Consider the following 15,211-nt stretch of genomic DNA (forward strand, 5'->3'; position numbering starts at 1 on the left):
TCTAACCTCTAACTGCCTCAGTGTCGCCATTAACCTATATTGCTTCTCTCAACTTATCACCTCCCCCACTCACTCTAATCATCAATCCAATACTAGCTCCACTCTTGACTGGATACTTACCTCTCACCACAACCACTATCATAATGCCACAATTCTCCCTGACACTCTAAGTGATCATCACCCAACCTCCACCCAACGTCTCCTGTCTCAACCTCCTAAACCTCACAAATATACAAATATAAGGACTGTCAAAATCTATCTAATTTTAACCCTAATCTGTTTAACCAAATACTCTCATCTATAAATTGGTCTTTTCTATTCAGCTTCCCACTCAAAGACGCCATCCTTAAATTCAATCCTTAACACCCTCAACTCTCTGGCCCCTATCAGAAAGATTTGGGTTAAATCCAATTATGCTCCTTGGATACGTAAAGAAACTCTCACCATCATGCAAAAGAGAGACAATGCAAGGAAAATCTGGAACAAACTCAAAACCCCCTCTAGTCTCCAAAACTATACGGAACTACAAAACTTTGTAAAAAAAAAGTGTCACCCTTGAAAAAAAATCCTTTATCTTGGCACACAAAAAAGTTCCTAATCAAACCCCTAAAAATTCTGGAGTACTATCAACAAACTCTTAGATCCAGGGAACCCAGCCCGTCCTAACCCATCCCCTAACAGCTCTCCACTAGAAACTGCCACTCTTCTGATCTCCTTCTTGATTAACTCCATACAAAACCTAATTAAACCTAACACATATACATGCCTTGATGTTCCTCACCCCTCTCTCACAAAACTCCTTTCTCTATCAAGCCTGTCCCCAATCCCATCATCAGATCTCTACTCTACAAACTAAAACCCTGCTCCTCTCTGTTGATGACCTATCTCCTCTAGACCTTAGACTCATTGCCCCTTCTATCACCTATCCAGTCTCTATATTTATACATAGGTCAGTTCAGGAAAATGATGTCCCTAATATCTGGAAAAATTCCTATATCATACCCTTACATAAAGGAGGCAACTCCACTGACCCTTCCAATTTCAGGCCTATCACTATTCTATCTCCTCTTTCTAAGATTCTGGAAAAGTGTGTACACAAGCAATTCATCTCATACCTCATTCAGGAAAATCTCTTTACCACAACACAACACGATTTCCAACCACATCATAGCACAACTATAGCATTACTATCCTTCACTCACTCTATTGCTTCATCTCTTAATAATAACAAACTAGTATCATGCCTCTTCCTTGACCTCTCTAAAGCTTTTGACACTGTGTCCCACAGCCTCCTTCTCTCCAAGCTTTCCTCCTTCAATCTCTCTACCTCTACTCTATCCGGGTTCTCTTCATACCTATCAAATAGAGTTCAGTCAGTCAAATGGCTGTCTGCAACCTCACCTTTCCTCCCTGTCTAAACTGGTGTGCCCCAAGGCTCCATCCTGGGACCACTACTATTTAACATCTTTACTAACAATCACTACCAATCTTGCCCACTCCCAACACTTATACAATACGCTGACAACTCCACCCTCATCACTATATCTGACAGTCTACCCCACCTACTCTCTCTCATTCAGGACACCCTCCACTCAAATTGAAAGATGGCTCACAACTAACCAAATCCTACTTAACCCATATAAAACAAAACTTCCACTCTTTCTACCCAAATCCCTCTAGCACCTCAAAGCCTCCTTCTCAGTCTCTTCTCTAAACAACACTACTATTAAGGTTGAATCTCACACTAAACTTCTCGGGGGGGTTTATAGATGATGAACTTAAATTTGACATCCACTTCAATAACTGCATCAAGAAGACACACCAAAAAGTAGGACTGATCTACAGAAATAAAAAAATTCTTAACCAAAGAATCTAAATTGTCCCTAGCTGAAGCCTGCTAACCCTACACTATGCTGCCCCTATCTTCACTAACCTCCAAAGAAATTTGTCAACCAAACTCGAGCTTACCTACAACAAAATTGCTAGATTCACCACAAATATCCCCTATCACTCACATCACTGCCTCTCCTTACAAAAACTCCACTGATATAATCAGCTGTTTCTGACATACTATCCTCTATCAACCCACAGCCTGTCCATCTCTAGCAATCCTCATCTCTCCTTACGTCCCCAACCAGGAACTTCCTAGCTCTGACCAACACCTCCTTCAAATAACAAAAACAAATAAATCTATAGGAAAAATGCTATATAGCCACTCAGTTAGCTCCTCTTGGAACCAACTTACTCTAAGTATCATAACCATCCAAAACCCTTGCAACTTCAAACTTACTATAAAGGAATATCTGCTTAACTCCTGGAACTTCCCCTATAAGAATCCTACTTGAACTCTCCCCACTCTGCCTTATCCCCCCTTCCTTTCTACCACTATGTCTTTACAGATACCCACTTCCACCTGTATTCTAGGTTTTCCCTGCTCTTTGACTTTTTCCTTCCACTATACTCCTATCTTCACTTTTTCCTCTTCCTCCTATCTCTCCCTCCTCATAAACTCTATACCCCTCCTTTTTCATTTACCTAGTATCTGGACTTCTCTTTTCTGGCAACTATATGTCTCACTACACTTACACTTAGGTTAGCAAATTACCCATCCTAATGATTATTCTCATGTTGAATATATGTTTATATGGCTCATAACAGCTTATATCTATCCTTAATTTCTCTTTTCATACACTAAATAAAATTAACCAATTTTTCTGTATGAATGTTTGATTAAATACTTAGTTTGATTGTATGAAAAAATTATTGTTGTAATAGAGCTTTTTTGCTCGGGTCTCTGCTGAGAAATGTTATCTGCCCAGCCAGACCAACCCGATTAACAAATGGCAAATTAATAAATAAGACTGGAAAAACTCCCTTATTAGCCTCAACAAAAAGGTGAGATCCCTCATCAAAACCTCTAAAGCCAGCTATGATAGCAGAATTGTGGCAGACACTAAAAAGAACCACAAAGCCTTCTATAGTTATATCAAGAATGTCCATGGCAATACCCAGGTTTGCTCTGAGTTACTGCACAATGGTACCTCCTATACTGAGCCAAAAGATATTGCCAACATACTGGCTGACAGATTCAGTGCCAACTTTACCCCTCTCTCCCCTGCTAAAGGACAAGTCACAATACTGGAGGAATGCCAGGCACCCAGCATTACTGAAGCACAGGTTAAAACGGCATTGTCCAAGGCCAAGAATACAGCTTCCATGGGACCTGACAATATCCCTGGATGTGTTTTATATGAACTACAAAGTGAACTGGCACTGTATCTGTGGGCCCTGTTCATTCACAGCCTCACCTCAGGGTTTGTCCCTACCGAATAACGCACTGCTACCGTCATCCCTCTCCATAAAGGGGGAGCGACTAAAGACCCTGTGAATTATCGCCCCATTAGCCCGATGAGTCTGATATGTAAGGCTATGGAGCGCATCATCATGGACCTAATTAACAAGGATATAGGTAATTTCCAAATCTAGATACCACTCAATTTGGTTTTGGAAAGATAGATCATGTCTGCTCAACCTGGTTGACTTCTTTGAGTCAGTCACCAGAGCTGTGGATGAGGGCAAGGCAGTTAATAGAGCCTACCTCGATCTGGCTAAGGCCTTTGATACCATTTCCCACTCAGGAATTATTGATAAACTCACCAAACTAGGCATCAACCCCTATTAGGTGGGTTGCAATTTGGCTCACAGATAGAACCCACAGTGTTAAAGTAGCGGACTCCAAGTCAGACAGCTGATCAGTCACGAGTGGAGTTCCACAGGGATTGGTCCTGGGTCCTCTCCTGTTTGGCATCTACTTCTCAGAAGATGAGGCTAACATGGAGGGACTCTGGCTGACCAAGTTCACAGATGAGTGCAAGCTGGGAGCCATTATTAACTCCCCAATTGATGGAGATATCCTACAGAAAGGCCTCACTGAGACCAATGACTGGTGTCAAAACCATGACCTTAAGCTTAATGCCAAAAAATGTGTTGTCATTCCCTTTGGGAAAAATTCAGCTCCCACTAATTACCACATCGATGGGAGCCCACTGAACACAGAAGGCGTTATAAGAGATCTGGGAACACAGGTTGACAGCAACCTCTCTTTTAATCACCACATTCCCACTGTGGTCAGAAAGCCCTTCTATGTGGTACATCTCATTACCAAGAGTTTTGCATCCCGGAAGAAAGAGGTCATCATCTGTCTCTACTCTTCTCTCATTAGGCCAATCATTGAGTATAATGCCCCATTTGGCATGTACCTCACTAGGCACATGCAACAGCTGGAAAGGTTACAAAAGTACCTCACGAAGAGGATCCTAGACCTTAAACACATGTCCTACATGGACAGACTCAAAAAACTCCAGCTATTCTCTGTCTCATATCATCTACTAAGAGGCGATATCTGCAAGACATACAAAGCCATGTCTGACCCAGCTCTGTTAGAAATGCTACATCTAAAGAAATCCCAACCCCTCTGCATCACATGCTCCAGAGACCTCAACCTCATTACCACAGTCGACAGAACATGCTGGAGGGACAGGTTTATAACCCAGAGACTGCCCATGCTCTGGAATAGACTTCCCATACATGTCAAGCAGATCACCTCATTTGCCCTCTTCAAGAGAAATTTTGATGAGTGGATGGAAAATGGAAAGTTCACCCTGGGGATCACTCCAGTGGCTCTACTTGATAGAAGCACTGGGAACTAACATCGGGTGACACGATACCAGGGCAATTCTATGGGCTAGACTTGCAAATGCTCTAGGGACTTTAGCCTAGTGCAAACCTATGAACCTTGGAACCTATAAATAAACAAATAAGTTGTTGTCAGAACTGGATAGGTTGGGACTTGAAACCATATATCAGCATGCATATGTTGAAAACAGATCTATTACCACCTGTAACATGATGCTCTATAACAATATAATAACAGCTATGAATGAAAAAGTGTTCTGTGATGTAATTTATATATATTTTACTTCAGTATTTGACAGGGTCATACACAAAATACTGATCAATAAATTAGTACAACTAAATATACTGATGTACTCCTGATAAGATGGATAGCTGCATGGCTTACAAATAGGACATGGCAAGTATTATACAGGAACTGGACAAGTGAAATCCTTGGTCAGTCAGGATGTCCCACATGGCTTTGCCTTAGCCCTTTACTTGTTTAGATTGTATCTTTCAGATCTAACTTTTTCATCTGAGGTGTTCTTCAGTCTATATGCAGATGACCTGGAAATGGGTAAACTGATTACATGTGTTACAGATAAGGCATGTCTGCAAAATAACTTGACTAGATTGACCATTTGGGCACAGGAGAATAATATGCTGATAAATATATAAAAAACTAAGCATATAAGATTTGGGAGAAATAAACTGAAATGTGAATATTTAATACAGGACATGGTGATTGAAACTGCAGGCTCATTTAAGAACCTGGATATATGGTAGATTCAGCTATGAGTTTTTCTAATCATATCAACCAGTCGGTTAATAATAGTTACAGAACTATAGGTTGTATAAAAAGATGTATAAAGTCTAGCCCCCGGATTCATGAAGCTCGGCGCAAGGCCGGCATAAGGCTTGCGCCGGCCATGCAGCGTATAACTGGCGTAGCAGCGCCACATGCATAGTAATGAGTGTGCGCTGCAACCACAACCATGTGCATAGGACACGTGCGCGAGTCCAGGGAGCCCAAGTAGGGCGCGCCCGTAGGCGTGGCCAAGCCGGCAGGCGATGAGCAACCTAAAGTGCTGACTCTCACAGGCCGCCTGCAATAGTAACCGCACCAACCAGTGTCCGTGGATAATGAAACGTATGCAGAGTATGCAACATAGTACCCGTCCACACAAAATGGAGAACCAAACATAAATCCATGAAGTACAACATGTTCCCGTCCACGGAACAAAGGATACTCGGAATACCATGTCCGTCATGCAATGCACTGTCAGCAGGCATACCCAGTGGAGGTGTACTGCATCATGTCAGCGCGCCGCAACTACACACGACTAGCCCCATGGGCATGGTCACCAGCAGTCCCACAGTGGTAGTGAGAGTACACAGCTGGGCAGTCGTGGCCATATAACAACCAGAAAGAAACCAGATATCCCAAACACAGACAAACATGTGTATAGTAAAATGTGCTAGACACAGCAACGTAACCGTCACATACACATAGGATGGTGTATGCCGAATCGGAGTATCCAGAAGCAGAACCCATGCATGCAAATGTAATACACAACAACCCCATCATACCACGTAACCTGCACCCATGTCCGACTGTCCACCCAATCCAGCTAGCAGCCTTGCGCAGCTGCACACCTACACACAGTGGGTATACCCCATATGTAGTAGGAAGTATTGTCCTAGGCAGTGACACGTGTGCAAATATGTACCCCACATGTCAACATCCCATCCCAGGTACTGATATCCAAATGGCTGCATGTGAATGTGTCGGCAGAATGTGTACATCCCGCGTGTGGTTACGGACCTGTCGAAACCCCATAGGTGTTCACACGCCAAGGTGTCCATAACTGTACACATCTGGACAAAGCAGTATGTGCAGCCACTGTACCATTGATTAGCTATGCAGACATGTCAAACACAATACACAGGGCGGAACAGCCGTCCACCAAGCAGGTCACCCCAGCAGGGTTGCCACATGCACAGAATGTCAAGGTGGGACATCACTCGTAGATATGTGTGGTTCCATATGGCAAAACACCCACGGCCAATGCAAAGGATAGAATAACACGTATATGCCCGGATGAATGGTTATGTCATAGTATGGGAATAGCTTAAGCTATCCAACATAATAGTCATGCGTACCAGATACAAAATGCCTGTAACACGCAAGTAGTAATTCAGGAAGACATACACGACTGTGTCAATATCACAGGACATATGGCACGTGTCAAGTGTCGACGCAGGACACAAATGTCCATAATGGGGCCCCCTGCAAAGAGGAACACATGCCAACCCCACCCCCCGCTGATGGATCGGCAGTATAAATACAGCCCAAACACACACCAACACCACCGTCCAACCCATGATAGCAACGAAGGCCGGACAAAGACCAACACGATGCGTGCACAAATAGGGACACATGTACCCGGTGCTCCGACAACCTCCCACAGGCCACCGAATAATAGTATGTACATACGCATGTAATGCTGTGAAGGATGTGTGGTAGTCCCCAGTATCACAGAGGTAGGTACACAGATACACTGTAATCAACCATCACGTATGTGCACTGTACACAGCATACCTGCAGGTAATACATAGTTCAGTCATGTGCCACATAAATATCCACGTATGAATGTGGACAGGGGATAGACAAGTGTGAATGGGAAAAACACAGAACATGGCATATGTATGATAACCGGCACCACCCACAGCATTGTATGCCAATAGCAGATGCTATTGTTGGTTGTCCAAACACTCGTGTCTGTACACACGGAATGAATATCATAGCAATAACCCACGCCTGGGTGTGGGTAATGCTGGATATACCCACGGTAGACGTGGTGCGGTCCCGAGGCGATGCCCAAGGGACCAAACAAAGGCAACCGTGGGGAAATACAGCAGTACCCACACCCAGATGTGGGTTATTGCTATTATTCCATATCATCTAGGAAAATAAACTATTAATCCCCAGACATAATGGCACAGCATAATGCCTCTCTGCTGCCCATCCGCAGATGTCTGGCATCCGCGGCGGTGCTGACGTACTGAGCAAGATGTCCATTGCTAATGTCGAAACTGTCTCGCTATGTAAAACACAGTCAACATAGCAAATCAATACAAAACAGCAACGGAGAGCTCGATGTCCGCGTTGCTGTGTTGTACAACCTGTCCCGCTATGTTAAATGTGTGTAGCAGAGCGAGACTGCCCCAAAGTAAGCAATGGACATCTCCGTGGCTCAGTTAAAGCTGTCACGCTATGTTAAACCCATGTAACATAGCGAGACAGGTTATAAATACTGAGGTATACTAATGGAAATAGGTTCGGGCGACCGGACCATGTGCCATTACTATAACCCGATCTACAATGGGCATGCTGGCCAATCAGCGTGCACGGTTAGGAATAATGGGCCTCGTCTGACATTCGTACATGGTCAGGGCAGTTCCATACACTAGGCGGACAAGACCAAACCCAGAGCACCACAGGAACACCCTGACAATCAAAGACCTGTATGCGTTGGGGCTATAAGCCCCTGTGATCTGAATATCCCTGCGGTCACGCCATATGCATCCTGGGTCAAGAGCAGTAGGGAATAGGGAATGTGTAACATGTATTACCGCACTTTTCCCAGGAGGAGAATGGATGCCTGTGACGTAAGTGAGTGAGGGGGGGTATGTTAATGTAGCTATGTACCATGGGTATGCATATAAATGAGACAGAACAGCAAACGTGTAGTGGTCACAGCAACCGGCCAACGTGAATGCAGTCCCATTTGAATTACGGCTATAGAACATATAAATGTGAACATGTACGTAATGCGTCTGTGCCGCAAAGACACTTACATGTGTAAAGGTGAAAGTGTGTTCCGCACACGTCCGTTAACCGGATCAGAGATATGTTACTGGAACAGTCACAACAGTCACAACTAATACAGGCCACGTAATCACACAGACTCAGTAAACATATGTAACCCAGAATACGGATATGCATGTGCGCCTGCGCGTAACCCACAATTAGGAAATGCAAGTGCGCCTGTGCATGTGTGATCCGCTCACAGCAGGGTAACTTAATGCTGTGTCCTCCACGTTAGTTATACATGTCTCAAAACTGTCAGCCTCTGAAAGTATGGAACCGGACAATGCCATGCAAAGTACTGGTACAAATAGTGAGAAACACATGATATGTGATAAGACAAACATAGAATGTGGATAGAATAACGGGTGTGTTAGTAGCAGGGATTGACGAAGGGTATGCATCTGTAACCCGACCTACTTGTCAGAAGGTGCCACAGTACGTTTATGTAAGTTTTATGTTGGTTTACATTTGTTGACCGGGCTAGGCTAGCTGGATATATGTCCAGTGTCAGTAGAGGCCCGGGTAGAAATGCTCCACACACAATAATAGCACAACATACCAACGTAGTCATATATGTAAACAAAAATGAACAACAATAGAAAGTGTCCAAAAAGGACTGGTTACATAAAGATTCCAGAAGACAAAGAAAAATATAGTCAGTGGAAGCACGTCATAATTATAGAATCAAGTCTCTATAGAATCAAGTAAGTCTCATATGAAATGCCAGCAAATTGCCAGATAGACACAGGTCAATGTAACACACACCTAAGATAAAGGGCCAACCATCCATACACTCTGCCAGAACCTGTACAGTGGAAAGGTATGGTATGGTTATAGATGTGTGTACACAGGTAATCCACAGACAGTAACAAAGCAAGGTATGAAGCGAGGGGTTCACATGTATATATGTACACACAACAGACCTACGTCCCGTATATATGACACATGGATATAAATATGCCAAGTAATAGATAATATGGGTAGTCAAACAGACATCCGCGAACGGGGAACATACAGCAGCAGTCAAAACCACTGGCCAGAAGGTGACAGTCCAGAAAGTTCTACACTTTACACATGCACACTGGTGTCCATTGTAGGACTCCAAAAATTGCTCCATTCACAACCCCTGCTGCGATTGACACAAAAGAAGTGACAGCCGCAACTACGGAACAGCTATACATGCACTAAAAGCTTGTTCAAGGTTGATGACACATGTGTCCATGAAATGCAGGACATATTGACAGATATCCCCAGATTGGCGAGTCCATAGAAGTGCGTCCACATCCCAGTACCGCACACATTAACCATGTGTAATGTGTACCGTCGAGGGTTGCAGGCATGGGAACCTGGGTATGCAGAAATGGGCCTAGGTGTTGTTTGGCAGAGAATCCGTAGGCCCGCCCCATGGGAGGGATGTGGGTATAGCACATGCCTTAATCCCCACTAATGGTGCAAAGCATCCACCGGATAATGCGGAAAGCAGGTGTGAAATATGTACAGCCCTATATCAGTGTCCTGTAGGCGATTCACATGGATGGACATGCGTACGACCAAGATGGCACCCATAACTGGAAATCTGTCGGAATAACACAGCTGCAGTAAGGCATAGCACAGGAAATACAGATAGGGACTACATTAAAAATACCCCATACAAAGTCAGACCATTGTGCGAATACTGGTGTAAATAGCTCTCAGCCTTCCATCACCAAAATGAGGAACACTCGCCTTCATAATGTGGAACAAATGGGCAAAATGTGGAACACATACTAATGACTTACTAACAACTTCAACTAGGAAGATCATAGGATGGTTAAAATACGCTGTTTGCACGTATAAAGAAGATCCTTTAATGAATTAATATGATTAATGTCAATTTACCATGGATTTCACCTAAAACATTCCTAACACTGAATGTGTAACAGACCCTTTCAATGTGGAACTTTGAAAAATTTCGAGGAGCATGACCCTTTTAAGACCCCAAATGAGGTACGTCCCCCATAACGAGGTACACTTGAGAGGTATGCTGGCGTAGCCATGAATACGGATGTTATGAGTGTCACTAATCATGCAATGGAAATAGCGCTCCCTATCATCCACCGCACAGTCCGGAATGCCTAGGCAGCAATCAGCTAGGAAGGCACAGCACTATGCGAAATGTAACAAGGGCAATGGCTGAACGTCAGGGCGTGTACACATAATGACAACAGGTCAGGGTATGAAGGACCTACCTCTCCAGAATACATGTACTGAACCGGTGATACTAGGCGGACAGGTGGGAAGAAAGACAGCAGGACAAATGTGCAAACATGTATATGTCCCACCCCGGAAATTGTGAATGACAACGTATGCCCCGCGAAGGTCAATGTGGAAGGTAATCAGACACAAAGGTGAAGTGTCCCCCAGGGTGCCATGAAGTGTCAACATAACAATTACCAGGCCCCCATAGTCATACGTGAGCCCCGCCACTGACGGGAAGCGCAAATACGATGCACACATATGGTACAGGAAAGAACAAGTAGTGTGGATAAGCAGATGTAGACCTGTGTGAGGAATACAACTGTCTGCGTGGGTGTGCCGTGCAAATACACAGTAATGTCATGTGGTCTGTCATTCCGCCACACACTGTGTGTGTATTGTAGTCAGACAGTAGGTATGTTGTATTAGACACATACCCTGCAACTGCACAGATGTACGCAGACTGTGTAGAAGTCTGCCTCATATGTTTGCTGTGTTCCACGTAACAGTAACAGTCTGGCACCCTCATGATAACTGACGACAGGAAACAACGACAAACACGTGAGGAAGACACCAAATCAGACAGAAATGCCATACGCATGCATAACATATCACTGTGCCCACTATCAATGTTTCTAAGAGCAACATGACATGACTGGCCCCGAGTGTCCCACTATCACATAAGGCCGTATCCAGATATACACTCCCTGAGGTGGAGTGTTATGAACAGACACAGATACATGTGTGTGGAAACACTAGTATCCACTGCAAGATGATGGAATGTGCTGCTGTAGGAGGGGTAGTACTGTCCGCAGGTATGTGCTGAAATGCACATGAAACAGCTGTCTACATGGATTACCCATAGTGGCGACACCTGCACAGATGATTATAGTGGGACATACACACGACCATGCACACAGCTCAGATAGACATACATACACCATAAACAGGCAATGATACACAAGGTCTATGGCATGTACGAGTACAGTGACAGTACAGCAAGGATAGCTGTCTGCCAAGATATACAGCAGATGTCTCTAGGGAGTGCAACACCTCCCAGAACACGGACGTTGCATGGACAATGTTTGGATATGCATCGTACCACATGTCTATGTGTCAGCCGTGCAAATATGCAATACATGGGACAGACAGCTGTCCATGCAAGAGCAGCGCTAAGGGCATAACATATGTATGTATATATACATCGAGAGAGATACAGACAGACACATGTGGCAAGGCCGGTAGTGGAACCTACACATCACTACCCTATCACACCACAGCAGGACGCACGTGGAGAACACGCTACAGAGGTCGCTAACCACAGCAGGCACACAGGCAGTCCACTAGCTGCGTCTCAACATCCGGAAACACAGAGATGTCAGCAGGATATATGTGTGCTGCGGAGCATCTAAAACCATAACCTACGAACCCATGCGGCTGTGAGAATAGACACAAACACACACACACACACAGCTGGCAGGCATGGGAATTGACCTTACCCCTACCTACCCAACCGCACGACAGTATGACACAGGTACAGAATGCGCTACTCAGAGCACTGAACACAGCACTGTCAGAGGCATATGTCTAGGTGAGTGACATCATCCGCAAAGGAATAGATGCCGATAGCAAATGTATGTGTTGTGAAGTGTCTAAAAGCATTACTATCTCCAGAGGCAGCTGGAAATACACACACCACATACACACACGGGGAAGGGCCGGGAGTTGAATCTACGCCTACCTACATGAACACACTACAGCATGATGCATTTACAGAACGCGCTACCGAGATTACTGAGCACAGCACTGTCAGAGGCATACTTCTAGGTGGGTGACATCATCCATAAAGGAATAGATGCTCTATAGCCAAGATATGTGTTGTGAAGCATCTAAAAGCATTACTATCTCCAGAGGCAGCTGGAAACACACACACACACACACACACACACACACACACACACACACACACACACACACACACGGGGAAAGGCTGGGAGTTGAACCTACGCCTACCTACATGAACACACTACAGCATGATGCATTTACAGAACACGCTACCAAGATTACTGAGCACAGCACTGTCAGAGGCATACTTCTAGGTGGGTGACATCATCCGTAAAGGAATAGACGCTGATAGCCAAGGTATGTGTTGTGAAGCGTCTAAAAGCATTACTATCTCCAGAGGCAGCTGGAAACACACATACACACACACACACACACACACACACACACACACACACACACACACACACACACACACACACACGGGGAAGGGCAGGGAGTTGAACCTACGCCTACCTACATGAACACACTACAGCATGATGCATTTACAGAACGCGCTACCAAGATTACTGAGCACAGCACTGTCAAGAGGCATACTCCTATGTGGGTGATATCATCTGCAGAGGCAAGGCAGCCGATAGGAAATGAAGACAGAGTGCGCAGTCACACAGCATGCTACTATCCCAAGGTGGGCATACAGTAACACGGCAGTGCTGCCCTCGGGAATACTAACTAACTATGGAGCACAACATCACAACATGGATACGGGATGCACCACAGACAGTACACCCTAACAGAGAGCAACCAGCATGCATGATGTAGGCAGCCATTGTAGCATAGCAACTACATATAACTCGCCTGGTCGGCCACCATGGCTATGCAGGATGTCATTGGCCATGGCTACACGCCTAGTATCAGACGTCAGTGCCAACTGTACTGTGTCTCCACGCATGGCGTACTGGGCATGCCCACACACCTAGCGGTCGCAAAGGGGAAACATACATGCACACGGGGTATACTCACAGAAGGGTGCAGTGTGCACTGTACTGTGTGTCCATCTACACAACTGCTTACTGGGCATGCTCACACACTTAGCATTTGCAGAGTGCAGACATGCATACACATGGGGTTGAATCATGAAAGAGCAGAGTGTGGAACATCGTGTGTGTCAACCTACACAACAGCAAACCGGGCATGCTCACACACTTAGCATGTGCTACGCACCATCCGGCATGCAGACGGAGTGTACACACCGCAGGTCACGGTCAGGTAAACCCGTCCACACGCACATGGTGGTCACACATGCAGTTACTCGTACACACACAGATGACATCACAGGCATCACGGGTGCAGGTCAAACATGTACACACTGCAGTGAACACTGTAGTTGCCATGCCAGCACCATGTCATCGGTGCAGCAGTATGCCTCACGGTCCAACAACAGCATGTGACATATGTCCACAGGTCTGTATAGCGGTGTACACCAGTCGTGCAGAGTACACATGTACTAACAATGATCCCACATGTGTGATGTAGTCCACCCATATCAGTATACATAGACAGGTCAGCTCCACACATACCACAGCCCTGACACAGCTATGACACAAGACTGCTGCTGTACCAGAGTGAACCAATGTCCGGATATGTCATACATGTGATTGTCTGGCTGTGTGCATGGACTGCACACAGGACACATACAAAGCCTGTGATGTACCACATGCATAACACTGGCGTACGCGGTACTACACATATGAATGGAAGGTGGACACATGTCTGTGGTATGCTCCCACTACAGGGTGTAGTGGTGTTGACTGGGACACATACCCTTGTATTGTTCGCCTGTGACAGCTGTGATACCATACCACAGTCCATGTTCTATGTATGTCAACACACATGTCAAAATGTAGCAATGCATACACACATGGCAACAGGGGACAAATATGACACATGTACTGTGCATGGTGCAGCCATGCATGAGCAGTGGCCGATGTCCATAACATAGTTGCAACTCCCTACCACATGCATACCCATCATGGGGGCCATTATATGGTGGCATAGTAACAGCACGTATGGCGGTATGTGTGTACATCATGTGTTGAAACACCTGTCCACATGCATGTGTGCAGGTGGTGGCTCACAGGTGTGTCACATACCATCCTACCCTGCCATGTGCATACAGTATGCTATGTCGCTGTTACATGACAGTGCTGCCATAATGCATACCCATCGGTCAGGTGTCATCGACTGTATGTCACATGGCTACTGTAACACCTACCACCTCCCAAGTGCATATATCGGCACATCTGCCAGATACAGTGTTGGTACGCATAATGAACTACATACCGCTGCATGCCTGCACATGTCTCATATGGCGGGTGTGGCATTCCCAGCACCGAAGTGTGTGCAGGAATGTGTGCCCATGTATGCCACATATTGGGGGGACTATGTCCCACGTGCCACACATCCCTGTACACCATAGTAGAGATCTGTACATACCTCAGTGTGGGGTGCATGGATGTGGATGGTGCAGTACATGCAACACGTCATCTCTCTGTGTATACATGTGTGGTCACCACCATGTGTGTGTGAACATGTTTGTATGTCTGCTGCCTGGTGTGAGGGTGTATGCAGATATACTGTTGTGAA

The sequence above is a fragment of the Protopterus annectens genome, chromosome 9.part0 (genome assembly GCF_019279795.1).
Source record: "Protopterus annectens isolate FY-2018-M chromosome 9.part0, PAN1.0, whole genome shotgun sequence".
In the NCBI taxonomy this organism is placed as follows: Eukaryota; Metazoa; Chordata; order Ceratodontiformes; family Protopteridae; genus Protopterus; species Protopterus annectens.